The sequence below is a fragment of the Paroedura picta genome, chromosome 12 (assembly GCF_049243985.1).
Source record: "Paroedura picta isolate Pp20150507F chromosome 12, Ppicta_v3.0, whole genome shotgun sequence".
Taxonomy (NCBI): Eukaryota; Metazoa; Chordata; class Lepidosauria; order Squamata; family Gekkonidae; genus Paroedura; species Paroedura picta.
Window position 1 is genome coordinate 13072794 of NC_135380.1, and position 12541 is coordinate 13085334.

At 44.3% G+C, this 12541-nt stretch overlaps 2 protein-coding genes across 15 annotated transcripts in view; one reads left to right on the top strand and one right to left on the bottom strand.

Annotated features, from left to right (window-relative positions):
- Positions 1-12541, bottom strand: part of TMEM218 (transmembrane protein 218) — a 364259-nt gene that overhangs the window by 160191 nt on the left and 191527 nt on the right. The window lies entirely within an intron of this gene.
- Positions 1-12541, top strand: part of PKNOX2 (PBX/knotted 1 homeobox 2) — a 358017-nt gene that overhangs the window by 150972 nt on the left and 194504 nt on the right. Inside the window, exon 1 of one of the 14 annotated variants that reach the window (XM_077306330.1) lies at positions 3191-3209. The exons of the other annotated variants lie outside the window; for them this stretch is intronic. The gene's annotated coding sequence lies outside the window, so the exon portion shown is untranslated. Of the gene's footprint in view, positions 1-3190; positions 3210-12541 lie in introns of those variants that run through there. 14 annotated transcript variants of the gene reach the window in all.

Sequence of the window (12541 nt, forward strand, 5' to 3'; positions counted from 1 at the left end):
GCCGCGGCTCCCTCTCCCCGCTCTCCGTGCAGCGAGAAACTTCCCAGGCCGCGAGCAAATCAGCCGCCAAAGCACGAGGCCGTGAGCAAATCAGCCCAGCAAGCTTCTTTCTGTGGGAGGGGGGGGGAGAGGGAAGTGCGGCCGCCGGCATGCCGGCAATGCAAACGTGCATGCACAGCAAGTCTGCGCATGCGCGTTTGCGCCGGGGCTGCCGCACATGCGCGGGGCCCGGGTCACCCTCCCCTCCACCCCATGGCAGCGGTCCACAGCCATGGAAAGGTTGCGGACTGCTGTTCTAGAGCTCTGGAGCTAACTAGCCTTCCTGTGAGATGGAATCTTAAGCAGGGTCTTTCCTGACTAAGGATGCTAGCCTCTAGGTGGCACCTGGGGATCCCCTTGAATTACAGCTACATTTCTAGGCTACAGAGGTCAGTTCCTCTAGAGAAATATGGATGGTTTTTTGGGTTGGCTTTATACCATTGCACCCCACTGAGGTCATTGGCTTGCCCAAACTTCGCCCCAACATCTAGAGATGGAGCCCCTACTTCTACTGATAGCCAGGAAAGGCCTGGCAACTCTGATCCTCTGTTTGGTGAGGGGAGGATCCTCTGCCAAGGGTGCATAGGGTTAAAAAAATATTGAAACATTGCCAATTACCAGCAGAAGAATCACGCATGCAAAAATATAATCAATTGAATTCCTGGGTCACTATCGTTTAGGCCTTTATAGGCCAAACCCAGCACCTTGAATGAGGCATGAAAACAAACAGAGGCATTTCACTTGCTTTAGCACTGGGGTTATACCGCTTCACTTGCTATCCTTAGATGAAATTCTGACTGCAGGATTTCTGTACAGGTGGAGTATTTAGGAGACTGCTATTTCTGAACCAAATATCCGAGCCGAGCCGAACCAAAAGCCCTCAAATGAACTGTCCAGTTCGGGCTGGTCTGTTTTTCTTCTCCCCGCTTAGCAGCACGGGGGAAAATGAAATGGACCATTGAAATGACTGTCAGCCATTCAAACCATCCATTTCACTCTTCTGCTTGGGTGGGAAGTAAAACAGACTGCTGAAATGACAGTGGTGAAGGGAGAAAAATGGATAGTTTAAATGGCTTCCAGCCATTTAAACCTAACAGCTGATGGACAGACCCATCACGCTGTTAGGTTTAAATAGATGGCAGCCATTCCTGTGATTATTTACACTCCCTCTCACTTCAGGAGGAAGAAAAAATCAATTGGTGAAATAGCTGGCAGCCATTTCAGCCTAACAGCAGGGTAGGCATGCCGGTTTGCTGTTAGGCTGAAAGGGTTGGCAGCCATTTCTATGGTATGTTTTGTTTCCCCCCACTTGAAAGGGGGGATGGTTTAAATGGCTCACAAAGGCATTAATGGCGTCAAATTCATGATGAATTTTGGCTTATGAGCTGGTTTGTGCCCAACCGTAGTCAGAAACGTATAGCCGCCAAAGGAACTGGTTCAGTTTGTTCAGTTCTGCCCCCTCTTGCTTTGAACTTTGGTAAACATTTAGATTGAGCAGAGATAATCTGTCTAGAAATGTATCCATTCAAAAACTGGCAAGTGCAAGTTTGTGGAAATTTCATGCCAGATGACCTGCCATGAAATTCAGTTCATGAATCATGAACAGGCCCAAATTCATCATGAATTTAAGTTTGTGAGCCAGTTTGTGTTTATTCCTAATCTTTGGTAGCTAAGATTCAAATGCTATCTGATAGTCATATCACTGAATGGTTAAGGGTTGTAGCCCTCCACACATCTGTATGTTGACTCATAGTCAATGGGGCAGGGTCAGCACTCTTGTGCCCTCCCCTGTGAACCAATACCCAAGTGAATTGTCTGCACAGATCTGCATATAATCTGTGTACAGCATACACATGATTCTTTTTGCATTTAAAAAAATGTTATAGTCAACATGTGTATGGCTAAACATGTGATTATATATACTGTCTTTTCCTACTCATTTATATCCAAGCTGCACACAGACATTCATTTCATGCAAAAATTAATTCTCACTATGGGAGAGGGGATCTGCTATCACTGCGCCCAGTTTCTATTGATTTTGTGTGCACCTGGGCTTTTATGTAATTGGCACCCTGCAAAAGGGACAATAAAGACTGAATGCAATAAATCCTATGTGTTTGGCCACTCCAAATGAGACAAGGAATGCATGGCGGTTCATCTCTCACTCCACATATTCATGTCATGAATATCTGCACATGGCTTTTGCCATCATTGGCACATAGGCAGTGTGCATGTGCTGCTTTTGGTGTGCACAGATATGCACATTTACAAACCTCCCATACTTCCTCTCCCCTTGTTTCCCATTATCTCTAACCCATATACTTGGAGAAAGTTTAATTTGTTCTTGATAGTAATCACCATTTAATAGAAATTGTCATCTTCTGTGTAAACATGTCATTAGTAAAGCGGGTTTCTGCAGCGTCCAGATTTCATTTTTATTAAAATGAAACACTTTTTAGACTGCTCACTGTGTCAAAGGATGAACAGTATAATTTTAACCCATTGGGCTGGCCACAGATAATTGGGCTGGCATTTGATTGGACGATTAGAGAAATGTCCTCCCCCATCTCCTTCTCCTGTGGCAGAATTTGCATTTTCTTCTTCTCTGGATCTCGCCCCGGTTTTCTGCACAGGCAGCTTTAATGAGCATTGTAAATCCTAATGAATATATTTTCCGTGTTCATTTTATTGGGTTGTTTTTATTACTGAAAATAGAGAAAACAGGTCCGGTTAAACTCTGTGGGTAACACAATTGTACAGTTTAGGCTGGTAAAAGGAACTATATTTTCTGGCTTCTCAGTCCTCCTTAATGAGGATCACTGTGAAGAAAAGAAGCTCCTGATTTATGCAATAAGGGAATGGCCTTTGCCAGCTGGAGACAGAGCAGCCGAAGCCGTTTGAGTTCTCTGAGGCTCAAAGAGAAGAATCCGGGGCATTTTCCAGTAATGGAGACAGGAGATCATTCATGAAGGGGAATAAACTCCTGGAAACAAAGCATTTTCTACAGTGTTCAGAAGTGAAAGGCAAGAGAAGCAGCTGAATTCTGAGCTTGGTCCTGTCTTCTGTCATTTTGACAGGTGGAGGTTCAGGAGTGTATAGAATGAATCCTGTGCAAGCTACAGATACAAATCTTGGAGGGCATGTAAAGGAGAATCTGTGGGAAGTCTGCGGTGAGTTTGGTGTCATTACCTTGCCCAGGATCTATACATTCCTGAATCTTCTGAGCCTGTTCAATCCACTGTTCTGTACATGCTGAATCTCCTGAGCCTGTACCTATTAAAATGACCAAGGTTCAGGAATATATAGAATGGATTCTGTGCGTGCTAGAAGACATTAAAATTGCAGGGAAGCTCCCCCCGGATGCTCATCTACATGCCCTCCAAATTGTTGCTTTGAATTTCTGTAAACATTTTCATTGGGTGGAGACAATCTGGGAATGTCTCTTCTCACAAACCAGAACGAACCCTCACAAACAGCTTGAAAATTTGTGGAAAGACCATTCTGGGTGACCAACTCTAAACTTGATATCTGAATTGTGGCATTTCAGTTCAACTTGTATGAATCAAACTAAAGTGCTTGGACGTTGGCTAAAAAAAATGTAGTATCAGCATCTCGCAAATCAAAGCCTTGCACAAAGATTGTGTATGTTTTTAAAAGGCACCACGGAAGATCAGCTTACCTGGTTGAAGTGAGATCAGCAGCAGAACACACTGGCAAGTTCAGATTGTCCCTTTGCTGGGCAAATAGGGCATCTTGGTAGCATGCTATTTTCCCTCTTACTAAAGCAACAGTGGATTTTGGAGGGAAATTCTCAGATGCATTCTCCTAGCTTGATTTAGCTGGTGAAAGTGTTTTTTGTTTCTTATTCTTCCTCCAACTGTGTGTGTATTTTTAAAGAAAAGGTGTATACCACCTCTCCAGAGGCCCGCTGGAGACAATTTACCACCAAAACATTGGAGTTTTAAAAGTTCAACCCCTTTGTTAAAAGTTTGGAAAAACAGGAACTGTTTTGGTATGGTGTCTAGTGCTAGGCAGGGGTTTGGGGCGGGGTGAGGGAAACATGGGGTCACTGTCGATATGACGGCATTTCATCACTTCCTGCATTGGGCTATCAGACCTCCCAGACTGGTAGGTGACTTCTTACTGGGCTGGTATGAGGGGGGCCACGATCTTGCTAGCACCCTTCTGGCATAACCCAGGAAGTGATGTCACTGCCCAGGAGTGATAACCTAGCATTCACCCACAATGGCATCATTTTCAGGTCATATATAAAGTTATGTCACCATGTTGCCAAAGAGGCTGTCCCCACAGCAGGAGGCATTATGCTGGTTGCCAGTGTCGGCTTGCAAACTATTTCTGGATAGGTTATTTTTTGCATTTTGATTGTGGAACAGTTTTAGTCTGGATGTGGATTGCATTTTTCTGGAGAAATATTTTAACCTCTTCCCTCCCCCGGTTTTGTTACAGTGTAAAGAAAAGACTTGAAGTTGACTACAAGAGTTCCTTGCCCTTTCTCCTCTCAATTATTTGTGGACTTCCACTTGTAAACATGAATTGAGTGCGAGTTCAGTCTCTTTTATCAGAAAAATGAGGCCACAGTTCTAAAGGGAGAACACCCATAATGCAATGGAAAGCAACAGGAGGTCTTGTTCTGACAAACTCGGGCAAAAGTCCTTCACCAAATCATTTCCTTTTTGGCTAACGCTGCGAAATGTCAATGCAGTGTATGATTTCATTTAACAACTTCTGTAATCTAGAAAGATGTATGTTCTCAAAGGGAATGGTGGCAGTCTCCTTCCTTGCTGATCCAAGGATAGGAGCCAGGGGAAATGGGAGCAGCTTCATGTTCTTCTATCCAGTTTTGTTCCCATTGTATCTCTGCATCTTCTGCTGTGTATTCCCTCTTTTGGCCAGCTTTACCGCTTCTTTCAGTGTCCCTCCTTCTTTTCCTCTCATTTATTTAATATTTCAGTCATCTCTTTCAGCTCAAACTGCCCTCAAGGCAGCTTATGAAATAAAAACAGAGTACAGTTCCCATAAAGCAACAAACAGTAAGAGTAAAAATGCCGAACGGTCCAGATAAGGCAACAATGAGACCTAATCCTGAAATGTAATTCCTAAATCAGCAGCCAAGATTTCCGCCCAGTATAAAAACAGCAGCTTGCTCAGGAACTGCTAAACATTTGGTGGGAAAGAGAGGTTTTTTAATTAAAAAAAATACTCTGAAAGGCTCTGCCTAAAATAAGTCTGAGTGATTAAGAATGACCTTCCTCTTTATGTGAATAAGATTTCTAAGTGTGCTTCAAGTGAGATCCTGCAAGACTGGAGCGTGCAAAAACAGATCCAGATGTTGTTCAGCTCCTACAATACAGTAAAAGCATCATCTTGTTCTTTCTGTCACAAAAGGACATCTCCCTTCCCCAGAAAAATTTAGCCTGCTGTGTAAATGGGAGTTGAACTCCTAAGAGAATGTGGCCTCATCTCTGTATGCTGAGTTTTCAGAAATGCTAGCTTTTTGTTTTGTTTTGTTTTTTGTACAGTTTTATCTGTAGTCTATAAGCATGTGAAGGTGACTTCTACTGAGACAGCTGACTGGTCTGTCTAGCTCAATTTTGCTAACTTTGACTAGTAGCAACTCATCCAGGTCTAGAGATGCCAGACTCCCGGTGGAACCTGGGGGGATCCCCTGGAATGGCAGTTCACCTCTAGACTACAGGAATCAGTTGCCCTGGAGAAAAGGGATGGCTTTGAGGATGGAATCTAGGGCATTGTACCCCACTGAGGTTTCTGGTCTCCCCAGAGTCTAGCTCTATATCTCCAGGAGTTTCCCAACCTGCATCTGGAAAATGCGTTCTGGAATGGGTTTTAGAAATGTTCATAACTAACCCATTAATAAAAAGCCATTGAGTCCAACACAGTGTAGAATACAGAAATAATAAAGGATCAGAATGGGGGGGGGGGAGGGGAAATTGCTCGTTCCTACTTTGTATGAGATGATGGCAAGAGACTGCATCCAGTTGCAAGAATGGAGAGCTAGGTTGTAACTTGCCTTGGTGTGTATTTTATTAGGGGGGAGTGGGGGAGAGAGGAAATTTTATGAAGAACTCCTGACACCCCGTGCAGCAATACTGGAAAGTGCTGTGTGCAGGAATAAACGAATGGACCGGGAAACAAATGCAATAGTATGAATAATATTCTGTACTCTGCACAGTTTCTGATTGATGACACAGGTAACAGCAATCTTGCCCCCCCCCCAAAACACAACATACACCACACAACCCCTCATCTCCCCTCGCCTTCCATTTAGTGTATTTATTTAAAATCCCAGCACAGATTAACTTGACCAGAGCCCCACTGCTCTCCATTTATACACAACGCCTGCTTGGCGCTGTATTCATAAGACCACTTGGGGAGAGCAAAGGATTATGGGATGACAGAAAATGGCTAGGTGAAACAAAATTTTTTAATCATTTCTCCCCCTTCCCTCTTTGTAAGTGGCTCTGCAGTGTCCAACATGGAACAATTTTCTACTTAAACACTATTTTTATATTTTTCAGTCTTCTGAAATGAGGACCATTAAATTTAATAAAGATTTTCCTGTAAGGGAGTGTTGTGGTGACAGGGTTCTCTTCTCCCCTGCTTTGCAACCGGCGGCCCCACTCGGGAGCATTAAGGTGTTTTGTCGAGCTGCCGAAAGAGCGCCAGGAGGCTTTCCTGTTTAGAGATGTCACCGCAGACAGCAGAGGTGGTAGCTTTTCCACTCCAATGGGGGCATATGTCAAGAGATGGACATCTCTGCCAGAGGACACAGAAAGACTCCCTCGCTCAAATGGCTTTTATGCACGTAAAGGGGTCTTGTTGGCTTGATGTCCCTCCCTATCGAGGCCATGAGAAATGGCCACTTACGATTATAAACAAATGTACCCCAAACCAGTTCTCCCCAGATCTGCCTTTCCTGGAGAAATCCTTCCTTCGCTGATTGCAAAGCTCGTTTGATGCTTTGATGCGCGATCGATGCTCTTTGCTCCCCCACCCCACCCCGGTTGTTTTGCACTTTGACAACGGCGCTGGCCATAAACAAATATTCATTCCTCTTCATCAAAAGGAGTCTCTGTTTCGTGGGCAAATACTGCAGGGGCTGTTCTGCAGACTGGCAGCAGTAGGGATTTCTGCTCAGCACACTGGCTGATCTTACCCAGTAACAGCTGCAGTCCAGCTGCTGGCAGCCCCGCTGAGGCGAGTGCTAAACCTCTCAAGGGTCAGCACTGTGGTATGTCGGTCTCCATAGCAACCGGCCAATGGGCTACTTTCTCAGAAGAACTCCCCTCCTCAGGCGGGTTGTCGGGTTAGCTCAGCCGATGGGTATGTGTCTTGGGGAGAGCTAGGTTAGCGAGGTCTAGGGGGTTGTATTTTGTGTTTCCTCTTAACCCACGCGGAAGGACGGGGGCTGCTCGCCATTTGGGACTGAACGGCCGTGGTGAGAGAGTGAGTTTTAGGCTGGATTAAAAAAAAAAAAACAAAGGCAGAATGCACATCTAAAACGAATTTTGTTTAAAAACCAAAAGGTCAAAGGGATTTATAATCGCACGTCATCTCTCTAACAGCTCCGTTGATAGCATTTAAAATGGAGATAGGCCCAGTTCTCCTCGGCACCGTTTGGTCAGTGTCCCAAGCACAAAGCACCCTGGGATATGGAGTTTCCAGAGCAATGAGTACTCTGATGCCCTTGGAGTCTACGTGGGCTAGGACTACATGGTCTGGGATTTGTGAGACATCCAGACATTTGAATTATTTTCCAAACTAGGGAAGAGCACAGTACTCTGTTGTTAATGCAGTTACGAGCTGAAGAAGTTCATATTCCAAACCAGACAAATACAAATGTGTCACATCACAAGTTTAAAACTGGGGCAATAAAATATGTTAAGAACGGTGGTAAGCAGGCAAAATATTACAGAGGTCCCTTCATAAGGTTGCAGGTCTAGAAGTTAATTATTTTCTATGCACATGAGCTTTCTCTCTTGTATTAGTGCTTGCTAAGCAGCTCAAACAATTAAAGATGCCAGTGTTTAGGTGGGACCTGGTGATCTCCTGGAATTACAGTTTATCACCAGACTGCAGTTCTCTGGAGAAAATGGATGTGTTGAAAGGTTGACTCTATGTCAGTGTACCCGTACCCCACAGAGGTGCCTGCCCTCCTCAGGATCCATCCCCAAATCTTCAGGAGTTTCCCAACCCAAGTCTGGCAGCCCTACCTCTTCCACCTTCTGCTGGTGGCCAGGGGGCGCATGGCAGCCCTATGTACAACATAGACTGGAGGTTTGAACACAGATACTATCCTACAAGCTCCCATCCCCTCTCTTGTAGGGCACTCCTAGTATGACACAGTAAGCGTGAACAATTTTAAAGAGCATCCAGAACATTCTGATACATGCCAAGCTTGTTTTTCTGTGCAGGAAAAAAAGAATATACGTGGAACATCCATCATCTCAACTGTATTTACATCTGTCTTGCAAGATTCAGTCTTCTACCCAAAACATAAGCTGACTCAATTTTTAAAAGCTAATTGAAGGGAGGGAAAAGATGCTGAGTCTTCTTACGTTCTTTGTGCTGAGTGACCTTTATTTATGGTGTTCTTCCAAACTCATACTGACGGTTGACATTCCACACATACATAACTTTTCCAATCCAGAACACCCAGCCTTTTCACTCAGAGTAAACACGAACTGGTTCCCAGCCAATGTCTTTGGTCCAGTTTCTGCCGACTGCGGGGCATGTAGTTTGTACTCGACACTTCATTTTTTTTGTTTCGCTCGCTGCAACCTCTCAGGGCCAACTAAGAGCTCTCATTCTGACATAACAAGCCCTATGCAGACGTTTAAACTAGGTTCATTCAGCATATAGAGAAGGGATTGGGATGGTGCCCCTGGCACTTCCTGCTGTCTGATCCTCTTTGCCAGGGGTAGTCAAACTGCGGCCCTCCAGATGTCCATGGACTACAATTCCCAGAAGCCCCTGCCAGCATTTGCTGGCAGGGGCTTCTGGGAATTGTAGTCCATGGACATCTGGAGGGCCGCAGTTTGACTACCCCTGCTCTTTGCTGTCTGTGCATGCCGGCTTCTATACTGATTTGTCAAAGACTTTCACAATCAGAGTCAACTAACCGTTGTGGGTTTTCCAGCCACGAAGCCTGGAAAACCCATAACAACCAGTCTTTTGACATTATCCCCCCCCCCAAAGGGATTATATTATGAGGGCAAGAACTTCCAATATGGAGACGATGCTGCAGGCCCAGCCGTTATAGGCCTGATCTTCCCTTTGCATTTAAGAATAGGGTAGCAGGAATAGGCAACTCCCAGAATGCGATATCCCAGACCATTTTTGTTGCCATCCAAGGCACAGATCCCTGCCTAAGGCACTAGCAATTGTGCTTGGGCCAGTGGTGTGGGAGAAGACCAACATGAGTGGCTTATGATGCTGTTGCTTTTTGGACCACCCAGATGCTGGCGAATCCCAGAGATGCTGGCAGCACCACTACGGCTAGGCTTGCTCCGAGCATGTCTCCAAACACAATATTCACCCCCTCAAATATTTTGATGGCTGACACACAGGGATAACAGATCATATGGGAAAAGCATGTCCATAGAATACTGCTTCACCATTCCACAGGAACATATATGAGCACCAGCAAAATGCCTTTTTTAAATGCCATTAATTTGCAGCCACTTTATGGCAAGCCCAAAGGGTTTTCAAGTCAAGTGAAGTTTGGAGGTTGTTTGCCTGCCTCTGTGTAGACACCCTGGACTTCTGTAGTGGTCTCCCATCTCATTATTAATCTGCTTAGCTTTGAAGATCTGACCAGATGGGGCTAGCCTTAGGCCTATTCTGCACACAAGAGATAATGCAATTTCAATGCACTTTAGAAGTAGATTTTCCTGTTCTGCACAGGAAAATCCAGCTGCCAAAGCACACTGAAAGTGCATTATCCTATGTGTGTGGAATAGGCCCGGGTTATCAAGTTGTTGCAGTTTTACCAATGCATGTTACCAGTGAGTGTTAGGTATTAGGGGGAAGGGCTTCCATGAACAGAAGGAAATGAAAATTGCAGCAAATTTCATGTGCTCCGTTTTCAGAATTAATTTTGATATTTTTAGTGGGTCAAGGTGGAATGAATGCAGCATGGAGCAAACTTCTCTAACAGCGAAGGGATGGGATGGGGGAAATGTACTTATCCACACTCTCCGTCAAGCACAGTGGGAAGGAATAGGGCTGCTACATACATAAAATTCTTAAAGTAAATAATTTATGTCTGCCAGATTCTGTTCCTAAAATGTATATTTTGCCAGTCACTATGACAACACTTGAGGGGGAAAGTAATGCCTTGTGAATATCACTGATTAGTATGTGACTGGTATAAGTTAGCTTTGTTTTTAAAGAATAAAGTGCTTTCCTTCTCCTCTCATGGTTTTATCAATATATTCTTGAACACCTCAGAAAAATCAGTGCCTTAATAAAAGCAGATCATTATGCATTCACCCGCACAGGGAGAGAGATGGAACTGGCTTAACTGCATCTCTGTTTTTGAAAATGTTAGGTTATAGATTAGATGAAGGTTTAGACCAGGATCAGGGAGACTCAAATGGCTACTCCACTCTGAAGTTTACCAAGCTGTTGTCTTAGACTGTTTCTGCACCTGCTAAAAATGTTGCAGCGGCCACCCAAAATTTCCATGGAAGCATAAACATTTCACAGTAAGATTTTGCTGTTAAGGTGCAGACTCAAATGCACTCGGTTTGCTGTGCAGTTTTAGAATTCTGGTAAAACGCCATTTCTCCCCCTCCTCTAGGAGGGAATTCGCCTTTACTCAATGGAGGAAGTTCAGGATTCGTTGGCTTACTCCTCTGTTTCCCACCTCAAGTGAAGATGTATTAACTCTGACCGATAATCTGTCTCTCCTCCTACTTCCCACCCTCCCCTTCGGATTTTTAGTATTTTGAACATGATCGCGTTACAATGCGAATCTGCAGTAGTAACAGAAGTGGCTTTCTGGGGATATTCCAGAAAATTGAAAGTCAACTCCATATACACACGCACACACACCCCGCCTCCCCCATCTCCCTCTCCAGTAAGCATTCGTTGTATACAATTAACAATAAAAATTCAGCAATGCCATCTCAAAACTCTAAAATCCCAACCTAAATGCACCTTGTGATTTATGGTGTAACTTTGTAAATTTCATGTATTTGTGTAATGGCAGCTGACGTTATTGCACATGCTCAGTGCCAAAAAGGGGCAGGGAGGCAGGACTGTCTACTCTCCTGATGGAACTGCAAAACACTTGCCATGAATGGAGTCTGGAGAGGGGAAGAAGTTCAGTCGGATGTAATTCTCTTGAGTCCACCTTCCAAAGCAGCCATTTTCTCAAGGGAAAAGGATCCCTATAGCCTGGAGATCAGCTGTAATCTCAGGAGATCCACAGCCACCCCCCGGGAGACTGGCAACCCTACCTAAGTGGTTGGATCCAACCTTCTTTTCCAGTGGTTAAAAAAGGGAGGAAAGGGTCTCTTTTGACCACCCAAAAAGCCGTGCTGGGAATTTTGAGATGTGTGACAAAAACCATACAGAGCAGGAGCTGTAGTAAGCAAGGAGGAAACTGGGAGAGACGGATCCAACCAAGCTTTTTCTTTGTAAGAGGCAAGATTCTTGAGCGGCTGAAATGTTCCCCCCCATACCCACAAACGATTTCAGAGTGCAAATTTTGTAGAATAATTGCTACGTGTCCACTAAACTATAGTCTGTCATCTTTTATGTTCATGAAAATGATATCCAAATTATGTTGATTACTTGCAGCTAAAATATGCAAATTAGCTGCGTTTCCTACAGCTTATGATGTATTTTCTGATGAGACTCTCAGTGTTTTAACTTACCCTTTATTCTCACTTAAAGATGAGAGGGAGGGGGAAACCGTTCCAGTGACGGCAGAGCTGTCGTAGAGGTGGGTTCCTGGAGAAGTTATTTGTGCTTATGATGGGGTGCTCATGACATTTTTAAGCAGGCGAAATTTCCAAGAGAAAGCAGTATTTGCAAAATAGAGCCCAGCAATCAATAACATGCATTTTAGCAAAGCAACATATTATTGCTGAATATTTACAAGAGGAGTCAAAAAATTTAGGTCATATTTAATTGTAATTATTGCAGTCCATGGAACAACGAAAGGGCCGCTAGGTGAGACTCTGTAGTGATGCAGTGACAAAATTTGGCAATTGTTGTGAGCTCCCACGTGAAGACGTTAATATTGAGGAGCCAGAAGGAAAGGTCTTTGCATCTAGATTATTGCTCCCACTTTGCAGTGCAAGGAACTTAGCATATTAAATGTTTTGAGTAAGTAGGTTAAACAGAAAGTTATTAAACATGCAACTATGTACTAGGGTTGGCAGCCTCCAGGTGGAGCCCAGAGCTCACCTAGAAATCGATCTCAAGACCACAGTGATCAATCCCTCTGGAG